Source organism: Acinonyx jubatus, chromosome A3, assembly GCF_027475565.1.
Source record: "Acinonyx jubatus isolate Ajub_Pintada_27869175 chromosome A3, VMU_Ajub_asm_v1.0, whole genome shotgun sequence".
Classification (NCBI taxonomy): Eukaryota; Metazoa; Chordata; class Mammalia; order Carnivora; family Felidae; genus Acinonyx; species Acinonyx jubatus.
In genome coordinates, this window is record NC_069388.1 from 35,157,637 (window position 1) to 35,182,560 (window position 24,924).

Below are 24,924 nucleotides of genomic sequence, written 5' to 3' on the forward strand. Positions count from 1 at the left end.
CAGTTCATGAGTTTGAGACCTGTGTTGGGCTCTGTGCTGACAGCTCAGAGCCTGGAGCCTGCTTTGGATTCCATGTCTCCCTCTCTCTGCCCTTCCCCTGCATGCTCGCTCTCTCTCTCTCTCACTCTCTCTCTCAAAAATAAATGAACATTTTTTAAAATTAAAGAAAAGAATAATAGATAGACTTGTCAACAAAAGCTTGGACCATACAAAAGAGCACAAAATGAGCTACAAAAAAGAGCTACTTTCCAGAGAGAATTAATTTAACATTCTTTGGTTTGGGTTCTCCTGGTGATTAGCTCTTAAATTCTAGACCAGTGTTGTACAAGAGAAATATAATGTAGGCAACATTTAATTACTCTAATAGCTATATTTAAAAGGGTGAAATAATTTTAATGTTATATTTGATTTAATTCCATATAACCAAAATGTAATCATTTCACATATAGTAAATATAAAAATTATGAATGAACAATTTTAAGTTCTTTTTTTATGTTAAGCGTATTTCATACTTAGAGCACATATCAAATCAGACTAGCTACATTACAAATGTTCAAGAATCACTTGTGGTTGGTGGCCACCATGTTGGATGTCACAGGTTCAGATAATATACATTTAATTTGTTATTTAGTAATTTTATTATTTAAAACATTTTTATTTTAGAGAGAGAGTGTGTGTGTGACAGAGGGAGAGGGGCAGAGGGAGAGAGAGAGAGGGAGAGAGAGAAAGGGACAGAATCTTAAATGGGCTACATGCCCAGTGTAGAGTTCAACTCAGGGCTTAATCCCACCATTCTGATATCGTGACCTGAGCTGAAATCAAGAGTCAGATGCCAAACTGACTGAGCCACCCAGGCACCCCTGTTATTTAGCAATTGTATAGTATCTGTTGATTTCCTGCTATGAAAATGAAAATGTTAATACCTTCTACTACCCAATCTATCTTGCAAATCTTGTTAAATTTATATTTTTAGCTCTGCCATTGGTCCTTTTTATTATTTGTAAAACCATACCGAATCTTTATTTCTTACACCAATAGTAGACCAGTATCCCTTGAATTTCAACTATGCAAAACGTGGAAATCCATATTCCCTTACCTCTCTTCATCTCCCTCACTCTACCTCCAAATTTTTGTCAGTTTTATCATTACTTTTAAATTGTCAAGGGTTCTAACTTATACATTCTGCTATATCACTGTAGTAAATTATCTTATTGTGTATTAGGTTTCCAGAAATATAAAACTAGTAGATAGCATTGAGAATATTAAAAGTTTAGAAATATTCGTTAAGCCAAAGAATATGATTAACCATTTTGGAAATACATTCTCACGCTCTTAATCTGTGCCACGTGGAGCAGAAGACTCTGAATATTAAGGACCAATAGATTCTTATTTCTCATATTCCATTACTCAGAATCACTCTTCAGTTTAGTTTGCTCCATTTGAGGACCACAGCTTCATCATTTAACTTTATGTATTTTCTTGGATTCTCTTATTACCTTTCATTTACCTTGTTAACTAAGAAATATCCTGGCCATTTGGTTTTTAGATCATCACACTTTTTAATCATGCCATTTAATACAGGAAGGTGACTGTCTTCTTAAAGACTTTCTCTGGTAGCCTACTAACTTCCTTTTCTAATTTGAATTTATTACCTGGCATGTCTGCTACTTAACTGTGGTTCTGGGATTTAATTACATTTGCTCTATTGGTTACATTCACAATTTTTTATATGCCAAGTATTCTTCTTTTTAAAAAGAGATATTTTATAGGATTATATCCTCTAGTAATTTTTTTTTCCAAACACATGTAGGAGAGGTAAACATTCTGACTCTGCATGTTTGAAAATGGCTCTATTTTTCTTTCACATTGTACCAGCCTATTTTAAATTTCCAAGAAACATCAAATTTCTACAGTAGCCTTCCATGTTATGAATGCACAACATTAGTGCGTTCCTATCCCTTGGAAGTCACAACCTAAGTGAATTGGTTACACACTTAGGGGATAAAATAAATCCCTGGGCTTCTCTCCACTACAATATTCATGGTGAAGTTATATCCCATACTTTACCTTTAGCCACTGTTTCATATCAGTTGCAAAATCAAAGTTTCATTATACAGCCCTCCTGGTAGATACTTGGAGGAATTACAACACACTTCAGCATGTTTTGAAATGGCCTTTTTCCTGCCCATATTTTACAAAGGCATAATTGCGTAGTGGGAGCCTTTGGAAATTTTAAGTATCTTCTGTGAACGTGGAGCAATGCAGACATGTTGGCCAAGCTGATCATTTTTGTGGTGGATCTCACACTTGTTTTGGCCATTTTTGCTATCCTCTATGCTGTTTACTTAATAGCAACTGCAGGTATTTTCATCTTGGCCGTTTTCTATATTGTCAAAAGGATGAACAAAAATTGTGACTCCAGCAAGGACATCTGGGTGCTGGATTCCAGCACTGCTACCGGGAAACCATTTGCCAGCAACATAGGGGGAGTCAGGTCCAGGATGCTCCCTGTCCATGTTCCAGCAACAAGAGGAGAGGCTTTCTTGCCCGAGAAGTGTGGTTCTGTCTTCTAGAAAGCAAGGAGCTATCTGTGGTGGAGGAAGACCTGCCCACTCAACCAAGAGGTATCTTTTTTTAAATAATTTTTTAATGTTTTTAATGTTTATTTATTTTTGAGAGAGAGAGAGAGACAGGAGAGAGACAGATTGTGAGCTGGAGAGAGGCAGAGAGAGAGAGAGACAGAATCGGATGCAGACTCCAGGTCCTGAGCTGTCAGCAGAGAGCCCGATGGGCTTGAACTCATGAACCGAAAGATCATGACCTGAGTTGAAGTCAAATGCTTAACAGACTCAGCCACCCAGGCTCCCCCAAGAGGTATCTTTTTGAATACATCCTGTCCCCCAAATTATATAAGCTGCTGGTTCCATTAATTCTGGATTCACCACCACTGAATGATACATTTTATTAAATAAAAGAAACATGGTGGTGGGCGGGGTGTGGGGTGGGCCTGGGTGGCTCAGTGGGTTAAGCATCTGACTTCAGCTCAGGTCATGATCTCATGGTTAATGAATTTGAGTTCCACTTCGGTGAGCCCCACTTCTGGGGAGCATGAGTCCCACTTGGGGTAAAACATAAGCCCTGCTTTTCAGGTGACCTCTCGCTCTCTCTCTCTCTCTTTCTATCTCTACCCCTCATGGGATTCTCTCTCTCTCTCCCTCTCTCTGTCCCTCACTCACTTGTGCCCTCTTTCTCTGAAAAGAAAAGAAAAGAAAAGAAAAGAAAAGAAAAGAAAAGAAAAGAGAAGAAAAGAAAAGAAATGAAACTTGCGGGGGCTCCTGGGTGGCTCAGTTGGTTGAATGACTAACTCTTCATCTCAACTCAGGTCATGATCTCACAGTTTGAGATCGAGCCCCGTGTGGGGCTCTGCACTGACAGTGTGGAGTCTGCTTGGGATTCTCTCTCTCCCTCTCTCTCTCTCTCTGCCTCTCCCCTGCTCATGCTCCCTCCTCTCTCTTTCAGAATAAATAAACGCAAAAAAAAAAAAAAGAAACTTATGTATCATATTATATCTTATTCCTTAATGAATTTGGATCAACCAGTATATTTTCTTCTGCATGAGGTTATTTTTAAGATGAGCATGTGCAACATTCATTTTAATTATCCCTTCTGTGAATGAGCTCATACAAGCAACATGCATGTTCAGGGTGCAAAACAGAAAGCAAATGCTTCTTATCACTGCCCCCATTTTCAAAAATGGAGTTGGCAGCCTCCATAAGGACTATAAACCATTTATGTTTTCAACTGCAAGTCTAATTTACCCAGTAAATCAGGGAATCCTACCTGTGCTATTTTCTCTCCCAAGCATTGGTTAGCCACAGGTCACAAGTAGTTGAAACTTTTGTTTTTGTTCTTCAGTTCTTGGTAGAAAAGGGAGTTTGAGAAAATGGCTGTTCTTTCTATCTATGGGTTCTTTCCTTGACTCCAAGTGGTTGCCCTCAAGTGGACAATGTATTTTCAAAATGGTCCTTGGAGCAAAAGCAGTATTTGAAACATGTGAGATGACACACAGGAGGCTTCCTCTCTTTTAGGTTGGTGTTCTGGAACACCAGCAATTTTAAGGAGAAAAATTCATGCTGGTATAAGAATAATGCTCCAAACCCTGAAACTGGACTCCTTTGGAATTACTGGGTGGCTTATTCTGTTTCACCGCTTTGGTCCAGTGGAAAGAGGGGGATCCGTTTTGTCATGGTTTTTGTCAGATAAATGGCCAACAGAGAGTCTGTTTGGGTGTTTATGGTATAAATCCAGATAATCCATGGCATAACTGTATTTTCTCAGGAGCAATATACAGCTAGTTTGCAGAAGACTGTGGTAAATTGACACAATGTTAGCCATTGTGATTACAGCTTCTTAACCAAGCCCTTGTCCTCATATTTCATCTCCATTGCCTTGTGGACTTTTGGCATCTAATTCTATTTCTTCCTGACAAACTGAAAAAAATCACTTTAGTCTCTATGTAAGATAAATGAACTCCTTACCAAAAAAAGTAGAATTTGACTCAATAAGGAAAAATAATGAGCTTAGTCCCATGAACAACAAATACTTAAACTTTTAGTAGATCTTAAGCATTCTTGCCACACACACACACAAAACAGAAGGAAAATATGTGAGGTGATGTGTTAACCAGCTCGAGTGTGGTGATTACTCCAAGATGTATACATATATCAAAATATCAAGTTATATATCTTAAATATAGACTATATGTTTAATATTGTAGGTTATTATATTGTAAATATATGCCATATATAAAACATCAAGTTGTACACATTAAATATATACAATTCCTTATCAATAAAGTGAAAAAAAGGAATAGGAAAAAAATTACAAATAAATGCAGCGAGAAAGAAAAAAATATACTTTTAGAAAACAACGAATTAACTTTAGCTTAATAATGTTACCCATGTTTCAGTCATGGTGTTGGTTCAAGAGTATAGTAACTGCTCCACTGAAGAAACTGATAACTTTTGTTGAGTGAGTTAAGATTTAAAAATAATCCTCCATTACATAGTTCCCAGTTTTACAACAAAGTGCAGTGTGGGTAACCTAGCTGGTGGGATGTGGGGTGTCCAACCAGACCACACTTTAAACTATTGCCCCTGACTGCTGACCACCTGCATTCCATTTATAATCACAGAGGCGTTATTTTGTGAAATGGTTTTTCAATTCTAAGAAAACTCAACCATCATGAAATATCACAAAAGAGGTACACAGAGTATGCACGTATTTGTCTTCAAGTCTTAGTTCACTCAGCAACTTCTCTAGAAGGCACAGAAGGATGAGAACATGGTTAGGTCAATTTTGATTCAGAAGAGGCAGAAGAACAGGTCCTGAATATGAGGCATTGCCTGAAGTCAGGGATCCTAGAGAAGAACTGAGGGGCAGGGATGAGGGAGAGGAGCATGAAGAAGGGGGGGAAAGACCATGACATGTGAACATGGGGTGTGATTAAACTGAAGGACACCAAGGCGAGCATAAAACGTTGCCTTGTATAGCTTTTGGATACCTCAAGAAACTTCTACACTCAACTGTGCTAGCATTCAGGGGTAATGAGCCACAGATGTACCCCAGCAAGGATTTCTTACATGGTTTTGCCATTTTTACCAGAGTTTTCTCATTTTCTGTGTGTTCCTGATGTAAAGGATTAGGTCAATGATAATGATCTGATAAGAAAAGAAACCACAAGTGCTTTACATTTTGAAGATCTTGAATATCTTGAGCCTCCACTGCATACCTGTCTTACAGGTGCTTTCAGAGAATTGCTGGCCCTGCAGGGTGTTGGGTTTGCATGCCTTTCCAGATTTGTGCAGCTCCCTTGAGGTGCTTTTTGCATCCAGTGCTGTGCCTATCCATTAGCCTCTATGTGGGTTCCAGAAAATTAGCTTTAGTTTAGCTGAATTCTAAATGCTATTAAGTGAGAATTCATTCCTAAGACCCATTATTTACCAACGATTCAACTAGGGCTCCTTTTAGCTTTATTTTATAGACTGTAGCAGCTCAGTCTTAAAATTCAAAAGGACCTTGAAAGTCTTTGGATACACTTCTCAGCCAATTAAGAAATACATTCTACAAAATCTCTGGAAGATGGTTGTTCAGGTCTGCTTAAACATTTTTCATGAGAAGCATAAGACAGCCTGTTGTTAAGAAGTACTTTATAACATCCAGTAGAAATCTGAGCCCCCACAACTGCCATCTCTTTGTCCTATTTTTGCTCCATTAAGCAGTCTAGAAAATAGTTGACTAAGTACAATGACTTCACTGGAACCACAAATCCTAAGAAGAAAAAGGAGCTTCCCTCCTTATTTTCTACTTGCTACTCAAACCATGGAACAATGTTGCCCTTTGCAGTGCAAATAGCCCCATTTAAAACCATAACTTGTAAAATAAATCTAGGATGTATTGTGTACTTTAATAGAGGAGTCTTAATTTGTCTTTTCTGACTTCTTGTACATATTTGTTAATCAAGAATTTTGAAATTCATTTCTTCGAAGCTTCCTGAAGTCTGGGAGAGTTGCCAAATTGCACTGCAGAGCAGCATTTTATTAGTGCATTCATAACTATTCAAATGTAATTCTAATGCACTGACCCAATTTCACAGCACATCAAAAATTTAATTCAACCCCAGATGACTCTCCAGATGTCCAATAATCTTCCAGTGGATGTTGTTGTTTAGAAGGTCAGATGAATTTGAACATTTAGGAAAAATTGGCAAATTTGTCAATACAAGTTATTTGTATATGAATTCAGAAACAGCCACACTTCAAGTATGCTAATCACTACAGAATGAAGCCCCCTTTATCAAAGGTAGCTGAAAGTGGAGAATTGGGACAGGGTCCAGTCACCCCATTTCTGGTGATACTGGGACCAGCTAAAACCTATCTAGGGCTGGGAAAGGGAAGTCCCCATGGCCAGGATCCCTATGGTTTTGTTGCTAGGCTGGGGGCAGTTAGAATGCTAGAAGCCAAAGATTTTCTGGCTTTGTGGATGGCTGAGGGAAAGCAAGCTTTCACAACCTGCAAGACAAGAGTGCTCAAGTTTTGCAATGCATTCCTGGAATGCATCAACTCTTTTTTGTTTCTGCTTTTGGTGACATTGCTAACATTATATAAGTTTTTGAATCTGGGATTCCAATTAGGATCTTGACCACACTCGTTATTGGCAATTTGTGTCAAGTCGTTGCCCCTGTAGGCCTCTGTTCCCCTATCTGAAAAGAAGGAAATGTGAACCCAATGACTTGGAAGGCTCTTTCAGGTCTAAAATACCGTAAACTCTAGAGAATAACATGAGTTATAAATATGAAATGTGGTCAACCAAGATGGCAACTTGCATAGAGGATCTCTCAGCATCTCTCAAAATGCCTTTCTAATATCTGGGGGATTCATGAGATGTGAGAGCCCCCAAGGGACAAGGTGACAATTTTCAAGAGCATTTACAGAACTGAGGGAAAAACTCTTGGAATAAGTTTTCTTAGAGACCCAAAGTGTATCCTGATGTTCCTATTGCACCACTTGCTTGTAAGTAAAGGGTGACATCACATGCACATCTGCATCCCACAGACATCAATTATCCCATTAGTTCCGACAGGCTGTCCAGACTTCTAAACCTGTGCATTCTTGTTGTTACCTCTAAGCAAGGCATCTCTTTTGTGTTCTATATTGATCATGTACATTACTTTTCCTTCAGGATCTCAATTTGTTCATTCACAAAATAAATACATCGTATAAATAATACTAATTGCTACTCCTGGGCTAATATTATTATTTTAAGGATTTATTGAATAGATGCTTATTGGTACTCACTGTACTAGACAGTTTGGCAAAACAAAGACATAGAATACATAACCTTTGACTTCAAATGGGTTCCTATTATGTTTCAATTTGAGGGAATCTATGAACTTGACATGAATTAGAAAACTCATGCAAAGTAATCAACTACTTAAAAAATTTTTAATACTTTTTTAAAAGTTAAAGTTTCAATAAAAGCTCCGAGTTCGCCAATTTTAATTTCTTCACTTTTAGTAGCCTGTGTTTTGAATAAGCAAAGTAATGCAGGTTATCCAGTTGATTTGCATTGTAAATCATCTTTGTGCCTTAGAAGACAGGCTTTGCTAAAAGTAAATGGATTGATTAGCAACAATTTCTTGAATATGGTGCCAAAAGCACAAACAAAAAATTAAACATAGACAAACTGGAGTACATAAAAATTTAGAAACTTCTGTGCATCAAAGAACACAAACAACAAATTGAAAAAGCAACCCAAGAGATAGGAGAAGATATTTGTAAATTATGTACCTGATAAAAGGTTAATACCCAAAATATATAAAGAACTTTTACAACTCAACACCACCGGCAAAACAACCTAATGATAAAACGAACAAAGGACTTGAGTAGACATTTCTCTAGAGAAGATATACATATGGTCAATAAGCACATGAAAAGATGCTCAATCTCACTAATTATTAGGCAAATGCATATCAAAGCTACAGTGAGATACCACCTCACACTCATTGGAATCGCTACTATTAAAAACCAGAAAATAACAAGTGTTAGTAGAGGTGTAGAGAAATCAGACCCCTTGTACACTGTGGATGGGAATGTAAAATGGTGTGGCCACTATAGAAAACAGCATGATAGTTCCTCACAAAAGCAAAAATCGAATTACTGTATGATCCAGCAATTCAACTTCTGGGTATTATACCCCCCAAAATTGAAAGCAGGGCCTCAGAGAGATATCCATACACCCATGCTCCTGTCACTAATGAACATGAGGTCTGCCCCATTGATTGACTAGCTCCTCATGATGAATTCAATGCTGGTAGTCCCCACCATGGAAATTCTACAAATAAGTACTGTACATTCTTAGGTAAATTGAAAATGATTCATAGCAGGTTTCAGCAGCATTTATTAGATTTGCTTTCAGTCTTAAACGAGATAAGTCAATAATTCACTTGGTGCTCAGATGTAGTTAATTGTTAGGAAGGCTATTCAAATACTTTAGAGAAAATATAATTAACTCAATTAACTTAATTAACTGAAGGCCTCATTTGAAGGCTCCTATCGATAAAGACCAAGAGGGGACAACAGAGAACAATTGCAGGATATTTACTCTGTGATTGTTCTTATTCAAGACACTCAAATGAGGTGACAATCGTATTTCCAGAGGTTCCGGTTCATGATTTCCTTTGGGAATTAAGCCATCTGCTGCAAATGTCCACCTCTGAGTTATCCACATAGCAGTCCAGCCCATTCCTCATATTGCCTCATGTATGCTAAGAGTCTTGGCACCAAACTGAAATCATGTTTTTCCTCTTCTGGGTGAGGAGCTATAGGAATAAATGCCATTTGAAGTCTTTGTTTACACATTGCTGCCAGAGTAATTTTGGTAAAGGATAATGTGGGTACTTCTTTTTATGCTTGAAGACTTGATATAGCACCTACTCACCTGAACGAGAGTAATGTGAATATCATACTCTAGTAATCGTAGCCTTCTAACCACTTAGCACCAATTATTCCACTGCAGGTTGGCTAAGACTCAGCTGATGTGGGCTGTACATGGCTGGGCTGGGCTGTAAGCTGTTACAGGTGGGGTCCATATCTGGTCCACAGGTCCCTCATTCTCCTTGGACTGGATGCTACTTGAAGCATGATCATCTCAAGAAAGACAGAGGGACACTTGTGGACACTAAGGAGTAGGTTGGAGTTGGCACACTGTCACTTTGAATCATATTCCTTTGGCCTAAGAATGTCACATGACATCAGTGGGACAAGGAGGTACACTCCTTCTTCCATGGGGGTCATGAGAGGGAGGAGTATTTGCTGAATAATTGAATAGACCCATGAGAATAACATTTTTATAATCAATAGCATTATCAATATTATTAATTGGTCCTTATTTGCTATGAAACAAAATGCAGATTTAACATTACCAAAGCGAAGTTTAATATAGGAGTTCAAATCCATGTGCTTTACTTTTTGAGATTTTCCATGATTCCAATTAGAAATAAATTGGGTCTATTTGCTAGAAAGAAGTGCTTAGAAGCTGAGTCTGCTCTTTCTGTGGCAGTTTCTCAAGGCTGGAAATTATTGCATTGTGTGTGCTCTGAACTCCTTCCTCAGCCTCCATCATCACTGCTGATGGCTCAGCTCCCCCACAAGGGTACATAGATTAGATCAAAGGTCAGTGCTGTCTTGGTAGAACAGGAGCTTTGGGGCAGGCAACATCCTAGGTCTACCATAGAATGGCTCTGAACTTGGGCAAGTCATGTAAACTCACAAGTCTACAGCTTATTTAGTAAAATTTGCCCAAACTGACAAATAGGTTGCTGTATTGATTGAATGAGACAAAATATGGAAATATATTTCAAAATATTAACCAGAAAATACAGAGACTACAATCTCTGTGGGTTTTAGTTCTCTTCCACTGTGTTTATTTACTTAATTTCTCTTAATAGTCAAGAGTCACTGAGGGCAGAACAAAATTTTTCTCCTATGGATCAATAGTTAAATAGCATTCTTATATTAATTAATTATTCTTAGACATCACTGACAGAAATTGATTATAATAAAAATGACCAATTGGTGAATTATTTAAATTTGGTTTTAATAATATGGGTTACCACACTTGTTCCAAAATTTCCATTTCAGAATGTCACCTAACAGATATTGACCACAAAGGAGATAACTTATTGAAGCAAGTGATTTTTCTCATTTTGTTAAAAATGATAATTATTCCAATATATAACTGAAGTCTTATTAATATTTAATCAAGTAGCACTCTTAAAGTATTTAAGAATTGTCAGAATTCTGGGGCATCTGGGTGGCTCAGGCAGTTAAGCGTTCTCATGGTCTGTGAGTTTGAACCCTGCATCAGGCTCTGTGCTAACAGCTCAGAGCCTGGAGCCTGCTTCAGACTCTGTCTCCCTCTCTCTGTGCTCCTTCCCCGCTCATACATACACTCTCTCTCCCTCTCTCTCTCTCTTTCAAAAATAAATAAACATTTTAAAACATGAAGAATGTCAGAATTCCTCATTTCACTTTACATGTGGTTTGTTGAATAAGAAAATGTATGACTAATTCATACATTCTGAATATTTTTTTTCATCTCCAGTTTTGATTGCCAGCAGTTTTACCAAATAACATCTCTATGAAACACTATGATTTCAAGTCACTGTTGGTCTTGACAAGTTCAAAAGGAGCAAATAACAGATTTCTTTTAGAACAAGATTCATGTATCTGAGACAGGCCTGCCAAATTTAAGACAAATGAACTTGGGAAGGCTCTGTTCCTAAGGGTTATTCATTTCACAGCCAGGTTTATTTAACTGGAGACCACTTATAGTATGAATGAGAAAAATAATATAAACATAACTTTTGTGGAATCATGGGATAGTTCATATGCTCACACATCTCAAATATGTAAATTAATCATCAAAAAAAAAGAACAATTTCTGAAAACGGACATGACTATAAAAAAAAACCATCAGTAGCTGTATAAAATCCATCTTGCTTATATTATACTAGTGTTTTATAAACACCAGTATATGGATAAATATTAATTTTCTCCAATTCCTTTACTCTGAAATGTTATAGATGCTGGCAAAATTCTTGAGTTGCCACATAAACATTTTTAATACTCCCAGAGTTAGGAAAACCTCAAAACTCCAACATGGAAATGCTGACATCAGGATATAAGATAACACATTTTAAGAGCCTCCAAATGAATTGCTGCATTATAGGCTTCATTCCATTGTTTTAAATGAGATGAAATAGTCTTCATTTTATTTTTTATTTTTTTGTATTCTTTTCAATGAAGAATGCTTAAGCTCCTAAGAAAGCCTGAGGTGCATGAAATAGAGGATACGAATGCAAAAAGATTTTAATTCTAAGTAGTAGCATATCAATCAATGGCTAATGTGTTTCAATTCTTCAATCTTTCAATGCTCTTTGCACTGTGACTTTACAATCCCCATCAGAAGGTGCTGTGTCTGTTTTCCCATTTCTTTAATCTGGGCTGGTCTTTGGACTTGGTTCAGCTAATAGAACATGTTGGAAGGGAGCCAGTTCCTGGTCTATATGTTGCAGGACCTCCCCACTTCCACACTCTCTCTTGGACTACTGCCAGCATCTTGGGAAAAAGCCCCTGCCAGGCTGCTAGAGGATGAGCTCATGTATACAGCAGGGCCCTATTGTCCTAGCTAAGGCCATACTAGACCCTCCTATAGCCGGTGACTCCCAAACATGGTGAGAGGGCCCACCGGTCTCACCCACACCTGACCACAGATGTGTAAGGGAATCCTGTGAGACCAGAAGACCCAACTTGCTGGCTCATAAACCTTTGAGCAGTAATACCTACTTACTATTGTTTAGCTACTACTTTTGGGCTACCCTAACTCATGTTGAGAATGCAGTTTCTTAGAAGATCTAAATGTTTTTTGTTTTTGTTTTTATTTTTGGTTTTTGTTTTATTTACAGAAGCTGTTTTCATGCTAGATTTGCTAAAATTCACATTGGTTTTGTAGTTCTGAGGAGAATTCATTGGCTTAAGGCTGTTTTCACAGAAACTCACGTGTGATGTAATTTTGTCCTGTATCTTAGGCTACTAGAAGCCTGATCATGCCACTGGCAAAGAAGTAGCCAAATAATTTCAAAAGGTGAAGAATCCAAATCCCGTCCTTAAAAAAAAAATTAAAAATTAAAAAAAAGAAAGTTTAGTAAAATGAGTATTAGTTTGTGGATTTTTTAAAATGTTCATTTATTTATTTTGAGAGAGTGGGGGAGGGGCAGAACAAGAGGAGAGAGAGGATCCCAAGCAGGATCCACACTCGCAGCATAGAGCCCGATGTGGGGCTCAAACTCATGAAACCATAAGATCAGGACCTGAGCCGAGATCAAGAGTTGGATGCTTAATGGACTGAGCCACACCAGTGCCTCTTAGTTTGTGGATTTAAAGGCTGGTTCAGTTGAACTCACAGTAATGAAAGCAGAAAAGATGTCAAGAAGACAGAATTAAGTCTGAATATAATTTTTCTCTCAAAATGTCAACATGTATATTAAAATGTATACAAAATTATGACAGGTTGGGTAAACAGCAACAAATACATGTTGTATAAAATACAAATAATATGAGGGAATACAGAAAAGGCAAGCTTTTAAGGGATGAACAAATCCAGACCAAGAAAACATTAATAAAAAGTTCAAGGTGTGATATAAATATTAGAGAAGTTCAAATTTAAAGAAGAGAAGTCTGAAAGAGACAAAACACAGAAGACAAAAAGTCTAACCCACAGCAATAATTACCTAAGTAATAAGATAGCAGAAAATGTTAAACAATAAATATCATAACAAAAAAAAGTGAACCATGAACTGTAAGAAATGCTAGGAAACAAAATAGATCATAGATACGTAAGATATGAAGTTCTGAACAAAATAATTGAAGCTAAAGTAATAAAATATAGTAAAAAGCTATATCCTAATAACAAGTAATATACTTTATTTCAATCAGTCATATTTACAAAAAAATTTTGTATGAATTAGAATGAAAAGTAGAAATAATATTAGACTATGCTCAAGATGTGTGCACACACACACACACACAAAATAAAACTAATAATAACCAAAATTAAAGAGAAAAGCTGCAACTACCTACAATCTTAAAATTTTTCTTTAGGAAAACGTCTGGGAGCAAAGAAGTAATCAGAATTGAAATTGCAGAGTATTTACAAGGTTATTATAATTAAAACACTGAACATTGAAACTTAAAAGCTGAGAAAAATACATAGCCTTACATAACTATGTAACTAACAAGAAAGAATAAAAACAAAAGAATCAACTATGGAAGGTCCAAAGTTAGAAAGATTAACAACATAAACTTAAGGAAAAAAATAACAAAGATACAAAGAAACTTAATGAACTAGAAAACAGAAAAAAGGTGGCTACATAAATTGAAAAGCAAGTAAAGAGGGGCAAAATAGTAATACAACAGGTAACTTACTGCTGAACCTAGTTAACAAAGGAGAAAATACAATACTGACATTTTAAAATAGAGAATCAAAAACACAGAGGTGCTTCAAACTACCCAAAATATCTTGCAAACTGTATTAAACTAAAAAAAATTTTCATTTCATCCCCTTTTGAGTCATGACCATATACTATTGTGTTTTTGCTTTCTAATGTGAGAGAATGCATGCACGTGCCACTGGAGGAGAGGGGCAACAGGGAGAGCAAGAGTAAAAATCTTAAGCAGGCTACACACTCAGTGTGGAGCCCAATGCCAGGCTCAATCCCACGACACTGGGATCATGACCTGAGCTGAAATCAAGAGTCAGATGTTCAGCCAACTGAGCCACCCATGCCCCTATACTATTGTTTTTAATCTTCTGGGTTCCATGGGTAGGGTGCACAGGTTGGAGGTCAAGAAGTCAGGTGTGAGGGGTTTTGGGGGAATGGAGATTGGAGGAAAAGGACCCAGAGACCAGATTTTGGGCAAGGATCATCTGGAAGCAGGAATGGGCTGAAGGAGGTGGTGGCTAGCTAGGTGTCAGCAGCCAAGCCAAGGCAGGGAAGGAGAGAGCCCATAACAGAAAACGTGCATGAAAATGGGTCTATCCAGCAAAGGGGCCTGCAGCAGGGTTATTTTTGCCACCTCATCCATCGGTACACTTCCCCAAGTACCCCATTGGCCATCTCTCAGAATCTTACATAGTTTTTTTTTTAATTTATTTTCTTTATGTTTATTTATTTTGAGAGAGAGAGAGAGAGAGACAGAGAGAGAGAGAGAGAGAGAGCACGTGCGCACATAAGCAGCAGAGGGGCAAGCAGCAGAGGGGCAGAGAGAAGGAGAGACAGAATCCTAAGCAGGCTCCAAACCATCAGCACAGAGCCTGATGTAGGGCTCCAGCTCACAAACCCGGAGATCATGACCTGAGCTGAGATCAAGAGTCACACACTTAACTGACTGAGCCACCCAGGTGCCCCTCTCTCATAGTTCTAAAATGCACTATGTGTGTTTGTTTGCCAATATTTACTTAGACTTATGTTGTAACAAATATCTGAATGAGACCTATTTAACGTAATTTTTAACATGACTTGATTTGGTACTCCTGGTTTTGGAAATGCATATTACACTCCTGGTTTTGGAAATGCATATTACACGAAAGGAGGGTCTAAACCTCTTTGTTCCCTCAGCGGGAAATTAGAAAGGGCAGGTTCCTCTGAAAGAAGCAATGTTTTGTTTCTTCCTTTGAAAGTGCATTTTAACCAAGCCGAATAGATACTAAGCAGCTGGTCAGTTAACTTGACACTGAAGAGCAATACACAATTTGTATCTTATTTCCAGTTTCCCACAATGAGTGTTAATTCCTCCCGGCTTTTGCTCTTGCTATTTTTCATGAGCAGGACATTTACTGATTTCCTCTCTACTTGGTAAATGCCAAACCAGGTTCAAACTAAAAAACAAAGTTTTACATTTAAACTAAAACACCTCCATTTTAGTGAAGGTTTTCCTGGTAACCCCAGGCAAAATAAACCCCTACCTCTGTGAGTTCATATTGTTTTGTTCTTAAGCATGGCACTGATTTTGTATTGTATTTACAGTCCTGTCTCTTACTAAGCCACAAGCTCTTCAAAGGTCCAGTGAAAGAACCTGCAGCCCCTCAAATGTTATAGATTTTAACACTAAGATAAATGCATTTGAAATTAAATACTTAAATTTTTTATTTTTTTATTTTTTTTTAATATTTTTAAAAAATATTTATTTATTTTTAAGAGAGAGAGACAGAGTGTGAGCAGGGGAGGGGCAGAGAGAGAGGGAGACAGAGAATCCAAAGCAGGCTCCAGGCTCTGAGCTGTCAGCACAGAGCCCAATATGGGGCTCAAACCCACAAACCATGAGATCACAACCTGAGACGAAGTCAGATGCTTAACTGACTGAACCACCCAGGCACCCCAAATACTTAAATATATGTACATGTTCAATTTTTCATTGCAGTAATGGTAATGGTACCTGGCTTTGCTAGATCTACTCCAAATTTTAGTCAATTAAAAGAGTTTTAATGTTTCAAGGTGATTATCTTTCCAGAGGGAATAATTATTCTCTATTATGATTATTAATTAGATTTTCCAATTGGGTTTGATTGAAGAGAGCCACATTTTTAAATATGCCAGTTCACTCCTCATTTTATCTAGCACATGAATACATATGACTATATTTGGATTCCAAATAAGTAATGAGAAAAGAGAAGCATTCAGTGTTTGAAAAGAATGAATTACACCACCCCAAGGTGATCTGTTTGTCTGCCATGATAACTAATGCAGCTCTCCCTGATAACCAAGAGGAATACGAAATACCTTACAAATACACCATATTTAAAATAACCCATATTTTAACAACCTATTCCGACATGGATTTTTATTTTCTCGGAGAGCTATTCAATGATTTTGCCCCCAAATTGTATCATATGTTTGTTTATTTAATTTTTCAATCAGTAGTCATGCATTAGATACCTGTCACTTTAGCAGGCACTATATGCTAAAGACACATAAATAGCACAGGCAAATGTTTTAAAAAGTAAAATTATGTTATGCATTTATCACTGCCTTGATCCCCAAGAAAACGTATAGCTTATCCTTGAAGAAAAAAATGCAATTACATTATATACTTGAAATGGATATAATGTTATTTGTCAATTATATTTCAATTAAAAAAAGAGAGAGAGAAAAATCCGCAGGTTCTCTGTATAGGGTATGGCTCTTAGCTTTCCCAACAGCTAATAATGTTTCATTTTTTCATTTTTTTTTAACTTTGGGACAGTGAGACACAATTTGCCTCATAATCATAGCAAATATGGAAACAATGCCAGCAAGCATTTCCTAAGGATGAGCATGCATGTTTTGTTGAACTCATTGATTCCAGTTGGGTAAGAGTGTTTCTTCATGGTGAAAGAAATAGGCTCTCCCATTAGGGCCGCTGTCACAGAGCGGGTAGGGACAGGTCTCAGGCTCACAGTTACAAGGCCTCATACTTAGATTCTGTGATCCCCACCGGAGTTTACATGTACAGTCACAAAAGGAAGCTAAAGGGTTAAAAGATAATGCCCCATGAATTCTTGAAAGTAAATATTGAAAATACACCCCAGTGTTTAACCCAATTTCATCATTTATTCATTTCTCTTCTTTTTTTCCAGCATGCTAGATACCTTAAAAGGTAAAAATGACATGAGGATAAAAGGAAATATGGCAGTGGTACTGTATTAGCGTTGTATAGTGACAGGTGGTCACTATACTTGTGAACATAATATAACATATAGACTTGTTGAATCACTATGTTGTACACCTGAAATTCCTGTATGTTGTGTGTCAACTACACTTCAATTTTTTAGAAAAAGTTTTCATCAAAAAAAAAAAAAAAGTGAAAATGTCCTAGAACTCTTTCAATCTCTAAGAGACCCTACTTTTCAACAAAAATTAAGGTTTTGGCTGAATTATTTGAACCATGATTCTGGCTCAGCATTCTCATTGCCTCATTCTCCTCAGTTCCTAATCCCTTCTTAAAAATCAAAGCTCTGGGAAAAACAAGCCAATACACAGAGCTCTCAAATGTATCCCTCAATAGAGTGCCATAAAATACTTTAAGATAGTATTTACTTAAAATTTATGCCCCCTGAGTCACAGAAAACACACTCTCATATCCTTTCTCTTATTTTTATGTATGTATATATGTATGTATGTATGTATGTATGTATTTATTTATTTATTTATTTACCTTTCTAAATGCCATTAAGATAAAATGAGAGGGACGCCTGGGTGGCTCAGTTGGTTGAGCGCCCATCTTAGGCTTGGGTCATGATCTCACGGTTCATGGGTTCGAGCCCCACATCAGTCTCTGTGCTTACAGCTCAGAGCCTGGAGCCTGCTTCCGATTCTGTGTCTCCCTCTCTCTGTGCCCCTCCTCTGTTCACATTCTGTCTTTCTTTCTCTCTCAAAAATAAACATTAAAATTTTTTTTAAAAAAAGATGAAATGAGAATATGGGGTACAATTCCAGGCCTTTCCTTGTTCCCAATTCCAGAGGTGCCATATATAAATACCCCCGTCCAAATTCACCCCTTACATCTTTTCACAAGTGTAATTACAAGGAGAAAATTTTTTATTTTATTCTCAAAGGGAGATTGAAACTCTAGAAGAGTTATAACTACAAACATGTAAGAGTATGTTTTTAAGTAAATGAATTTCATTGGTTCTCTCCTTATATTTCTTAAAATTTGAAAATACTAAAAAAAGGTCTACCATATTCTGACATTAAAAATAGAATTCTATGAAAGGAAGAAGTCAAAAAGCTGTTCGCATATCCCCTGCCCTTAAGGCAAATATCAAGAGCTTGACATTTGTTCTTCCCAACTTTCCTTTATGCTTATTCTGAAATATGTATGTACTTACAAAATATCAGGCTACACATATCAGATTAAACTTGACTGTTCCATTTAAAAATGTATGCCTCCTAGGTCATTATGTGTATACCTATTTACGATTGCTGAATATTAGCAACTTTTTTAATATTGGCAAATTTTTTGCCAGCTTGGTAGATGGAGAATTTTACTTGGCATTTTGAAAAATTACCTATGAGTTTAATGTTGCTTATATTCCAAAATATCTTAATCTACTAATATAAAGCATACTCAGAATTCAGATATTTCTCAGAAACCCTACAGCAGAGAATTGCTAAGAAGTTTTTCTTGAGCAACTGTTGAATTTTTTCTATTTTTAATCTATTTGGATTGCACACAGATTATGAAATTTATAAGCCTATCTTCTCGATCTAACTGTGCATATTTTTTTTTTTGCTGAGAGGAAGATATTCAAAAGAAAAACCATAATTATTATTAAATTATACATTTATTTTGATATTATAACAATCAAACAGTAGATAAACTAAAAAGTCCTCATCCTTCCCGCATACCACTTCCCAGAGGCAGAGGCAGTTGATGTGAACAGCTTGGTGTTTATTCTTTCTTTTTTTAAATTTTTTTTAAATTAAAAAAAATGTTTGATTTATTTTTGAGACAGAGAGAGACAGAGCATGAACAGGGGAGGGGCAGAGAGAGAGGGAGACACAGAATCCGAAGCAGGCTCCAGGCTCTGAGCTGTCAGCACAGAGCCTGACGTGGGGCTCAAACCCACGAACCGTGAGATCATGACCTGAGCTGAAGTCGGACGCTTAACCGACTGAGCCACCCAGGCGCCCCTTGGTGTTTATTCTTATGAGCATTTTCTATGCATAGACCTATATCTATAGTTCATTTAATCTGTGTCTGTAAGCTCCTTTGGTATCTGACTGTAATTACATATATCTCAGACACCAGCTTATTTCTTCCTCTTTAACAGCTATATAACATTTCACTGTATAAACATGCTGCAATTTTTAAATCATTTATTTGTGTTGATAGAAATTTAGGTAATTCCAGCTTTCATGTTTATATAAGATATTTCTTTGCAAACATATAGGAATAGATCTTTACAGCAAATCTGTAAAGTGGAACTTTTTGGTCAAAATGTGTACGCCTACTGAAAAGTTAGTAGATGTGTCCTCCAAAAAGTTTATATCAATTCATATCCTTACCAGCGTACATCAGGCTGGTTTCCCCTTCCCAAACCCTAACGTAATGATGTCATTCATTACTCAAGCTGATGGGTAGAAAAGAAATTCTATCTTAAAAAAAAACACACAGGGGCACCTGGGTGGCTCAGTCGGTTGAGCGTCCGACTTCAGCCAGGTCACGATCTCGCGGTCTGGGAGTTCGAGCCCCGCGTCAGGCTCTGGGCTGATGGCTCAGAGCCTGGAGCCTGTTTCCGATTCTGTGTCTCCCTCTCTCTCTGCCCCTCCCCAGTTCATGCTCTGTCTCTCTCTGTCCCGAAAATAAATAAACGTTGAAAAAAATTAAAAATAAATAAATAAATAAATAAATAAATAAACAAACACACAGATTAAAAATTCTAAATATGGTTCAGCATCATTGAATATACTACTGGACATTTATCATTTGAACAATGTTCTTTCATTTCCCAAGAGATATACTCAGTATGTGACCATTAAAATGGCTCTAAGTTTCTAAAACCTAAAAGTTTTCTCTGTGGAGCAGTACACAGATGATCAGAGGCATGGAAAATGGACCATACTAACTAAAGATCCTTTAAACCTGTAACCAGCTTGTTTTAGAAGAAGCAAAATGTATTTTTACTAGAAATTAATATTTCAAAATATATCAATATATATTCTAAAACCCAAGTACCATGGTCATCAGGTGTCTTGAAGAGTCCAATGTGTCAGATATAGCTAATTAAGGCCAAAGTTAGCTCTCTTAAACCTTGAAATTTTATAGCTATTGAAAACAGACAAGGGCTTTTCAAACCTTAAAGTGCTAATGCATCAACTGACGTCTTGTTCAAATGCAGATTTTGAATTCTAGGGTGGGGCCCAGGATTTTGCATTTCTGTGCCACTGCTGCTGGTCTGAAGACCACACTACTGAGTCGGGAAGGCTTTAGACCTCAACGAGTTTAGCTCATTTTATAAACAGAAAAAATGGTTAATATACCCTGATACCCACTTTTTTAACTTAAAGAAACACACAGAATTTCCTTAAGTGTTTTAAGCTAACGAACATCCTATTTGTGTGACATAAATAATATGTGAACAGACTTATGAATAATACAACATCTGTAGCTCTTAGAAAAGAAAACAGTTAATTAGGGATCACATGAATTATGTAATAATTTTTAACGTTTAATGTTTTGTTCTTTCTAGGTCATTCAAGCTGCTATCTACACATGAATAACAAAGAAATGCTCATAAACAAGCAGAAATACCCAGGAGGCATGAAGAGTTATAATACTTCAAAAATGTGTGTCTTGTGACAGCACAGCCACAGAAACGGTAGATTTTAGAACTCTAAAAACTCAACCTTGAAGAGATAAAAATGCTATCCGACAACACAGTACTGAAACTTAACGAAATGCCTCTGGAGCTTGAAATACCTAGAGCTGCCAAAATATTCAAGAATGAAATTGAAAAATGTTTCTTCAAAACGCCTTAGCTAACCAAACGTGAGCATATTTGCCATCATGGCAAAAGTGACTACTGCTTTTGCTGGTCTCAGCCTGGGCCAGGTGGGGCATCCTTCACTGTCTGACTGAAGACAGTGTGAAGGCCATGCTTCCTTCTACTCTGACCAGATGTGATTTGTCTCTCCACCATAACATCCTGTCAATAACCGTACTTGCCACACATCACATTCTCTGTTTTACTTGCTTCAGTTACTTGTAGTTTTTCCTATTTCATCCTTAGATTATTCTCTTTAAGTTTATTTGAGAGAGAGAGAGAGAAAGAGAGAGAGAGAGTGAGAGAGAGAGAGAGAGAACACACAAGTGCGAGTGCAGGGGAGAGGCAGAGAGAGAATCCCAAGCAGTCTTGGTGCTGCCAGCAAAACCTTGATGGGGGGCTCAAACCCACGAACCGTGAGATCATGACCTGAGCCAAACAAAGTCAGATGCTCAACCCATGGAGCCACCCAGGTGCCCCAATCCTTAGACTGTCCTTATGCTATAGCAGCTGCATCTCAGCTGCTCTGTATTGTCAACAGTGCCCACCCAAGTGCTGTGAATATTCATAAGCTTTTCTTAAATCCCCACAAAATCTACAGCCACAGGGATCAATGCTGTATAATCCAAGTAAAGATGAAAATGAATGAGGAGGACCGTCAGCTGAGGAATGAGCTTAACAGAGTTCTCAAAAATTCAACAGGAAGGAGCTGATGTTCGAGTCCTAAACATCTGTTCACATCTTTACAAGTGGTTAATTCCTTAAGAGTAGTGAAATCAGTGGCTGAATCCTAGTTTTAAGAATTCTAGTTTCCATCTTTGTTTATTGGAAGTGAAGATGAGACTCTGACAGTGTCAGAAGAGCAGTTGGGCTGAGAAGGTGTCAGAGGAGCCATTGGGAAAGGAGAAACATGGGAAGCTTGGCATCCTGGAATGTGGACCAGCACTGGATTCTCAGAAAGCTGAGCTGGACACAAGAGTGTGTATCAAGGAAGTTTACTTTGGGAAGTTTCATCCCAAGGAACTGGATTGAGAGACTGGAAAGAGGAATACAAGGAAGGTGTGTTATGAAGCTCAACAAAACTGTGGGCAGTTGGGGCTTCATCCTCCAGGGGGCACTCTGAGAAGGTGTGGAGCATACACTGCAAAGTTGTCCACCAGAAGGACAAAGAGAAACGATCCATCGGCTTTCTTTTCCCACTGGTCAAGAGTGATGGGAGGCAGGGGGATGATGGTGTTCATGACTTTGCACTTCCAGGATTGCCCATGATTCAGAATAGCTGAATGGTTTCCAGAAGTTATCTTTTTTTTAATGTTTATTTTATTTTTGAGAGAGAGTGCACTAGTTGGGGGGAGTGGCAGAGAGAGGAGGATGACAGGATCAGAAGCAGGCTCTGCACTGACAGCAGACCCCGATGTAGTGCCTGAACTCATGAACCATGAGATTGTGACCTGAGCTAAAGTCAGACGCTTAACCAACTGAGCCACCCAGGAGCCCCTCCAGGAAGTATCTTAAGAGATGTCATAAGAAAAGGTCCAGAGCAGAAAGCAAAAGATAGATGTGGCCATTGATGTAGGGTGCTGGCAGGTGACACCTTCACCAAGCTGGGTGCTGTAAAAAGGCGGGCAGAGAGGATGTGATCTAAGACACAAGAGGATGCTGACACAAGCTTGTAGAAGCACATGAGTCTAATGCAGATCTGTCTGCCCTGGAAATAATGAGCACAGGTTGATAACCATCCCTTCTGAACAACAGTCTGTGAACGGAGCCCAAAGACCAATAGGTAGCCAGAGAGAGAAAGTAGATGGGGAGTGGAAGAAGCTAGGGCATTGGGAACATTGCCCTTGCCTAGAACCAAACTCCACCTTCTCTATGCTTCAAACACAGACCAACATGTAGGTTGGAGTTTTTCTTTCTCTCTCCTTATGTCTTTGATATTTGGTTGCTACTTATTTTAACTTGCCAGCTCTAACAGAGAGCAATGCCATCTGCCAGCCATTTTTTATCTGCTCATTAAGTTACTTTAATGGCTTTAGGTGCTCTGAGTTTTAGGGAAAGCTCTCAGCTTTTTCTGCTCATAACCAATCTTCGTTTGGGTTATTCCAAAAGCTGCCCCTGAGGAAAGGATGTGGGTCCAAGTGGTCTACTTGGGAGGTGACCCCAGGAGGTGCTGTGAGTGGGGAGGGAGGGAGGGAAAGAAGGCAGCCGGTGCAGGTGTGTGCATGAGCAGGTTAGCGGTATCCAACTTTTCTGGGAGTATGCCCCACTGAGTGACAGGGTAACTGGCGTGTATGCGCACTGAGTCCAGTTCCTAATTAGTTGAAGTTTACTACTGGGAGCATTAAGCTGACTGTAGCCCTAAGCTGCCCTCCACACAGGCAGACAGAACATACTTCCCTAGTGCCAAGGAAGCCTCCAGGCAGAGAAAGCAAGCAGAGAAGTGTGGCTGGTTGAGGTGGAGGGGGTGGGTGGCTACTACCGCTATAATGAATCTAGAAGATGGCAGAAGACATCTACATCAGGGCAATGGTAGTAGCTCCTACAATACACTCTGAAATTATTTTGCGAAGGGCAAAATGTCCAAACATGGAGAAAAACAACAGCAACCACCTCCGTGTGGCATCTAGATGGAAAGAATAGTCGATTAGTACAGGGTAGGAAGGAATTAAAATCAGCTTTGAAACTGAGGTCATTTTTAAAACTGCAGACAAAACATTCAAAACAGCATTGAATCTCCTTAATAAAAATTCCCTTGCTATTACTGAAGAACACATTGGGAAAGAAACCAACATGTTTATTGCTCTGGCCTATAAACAAAGGACTTCACCAACCCCTGTTAAATATCAACCGCTTGGCTCTGTTTCTCTATGAACACCCAGAAACCGGAAACCTGGGAGCTTTTGATTCTCTTGTACTAGTTATTGTTCTGGACCACCAGCAGGGTGGAGTCACTCAAAGATGAGAGGCAGTTTAACCTATTTTTTTCCTCCACCCGATGCTTTCCATTGGAAAAGCTTAATGAAAACGTGCCATGGATTTAGGGGATTTCACCATGGTTAGAAGACTGCACAGAGCACAAAAGAGAGGCTACGAAGCAAATACTTTCAGTGGCTTCATACGTTAAAAATTCACCCCAATTCTTCATTTTCTGTACTCACCTCTGCCACAGCCTTTCAGTGAGCTGAGACAGCCCCTCCTTCGGATCTGGGCTTGGCCACATAACTTGCTTTAAACAATGTTAATGGACATGACAAAAACCCAAATGTTGGGCTTGTCTTCGTGGCATTTGTGATCTTCTGTGAGAAGAATATGTTCTAAGTAACTGCCACCCCTCCCTCAGCCCAGAATGAAAGAGGGAGCTGACTTGACCCCAATCCCAGCCAGGAGCTTCCATGATGAAACACAACACCTGAAGCAAAGCTGCCCAGCCAAGCCCGTTCTAGATGAGATCAGAGCAGTCAACCTGAGAACTCAAGCATGCAGACAGCTGCTTATGGTTGTAACCTGCTGAATCTGGAGGTGAATTTATTATGCAACATTATTGAGGCATTGTAATCTTTCTCAATAAATACCAAAGTATCCAATATACTAATTCCCATTTATTTTTATTTATATATACAAAGCATTTATTATACCAAAGTATTTATTATCCATAGAAGAGAGAGATTGAGGGAGAAGAGTGGAGAATGAAGACTTTTTCCTTTTACTCCATCTATTTCTGTAATTAGGAATTTTTTTTATAACTATGCACTACTTGTTTAATTTATAAGGAAAATAAAT

The 24,924-nt window shown here is 38.1% G+C and overlaps 1 long non-coding RNA gene across 1 annotated transcript; it reads left to right on the plus strand.

The window, feature by feature from the left end:
• Positions 1-2,091: 2,091 nt before the first annotated feature.
• Positions 2,092-24,730, plus strand: LOC113602467 (uncharacterized). The gene is made up of 2 exons (XR_003423901.2): positions 2,092-2,624; positions 20,851-24,730. It is a non-coding gene; the product is annotated as an uncharacterized LOC113602467 (long non-coding RNA).
• Positions 24,731-24,924: the final 194 nt, after the last annotated feature.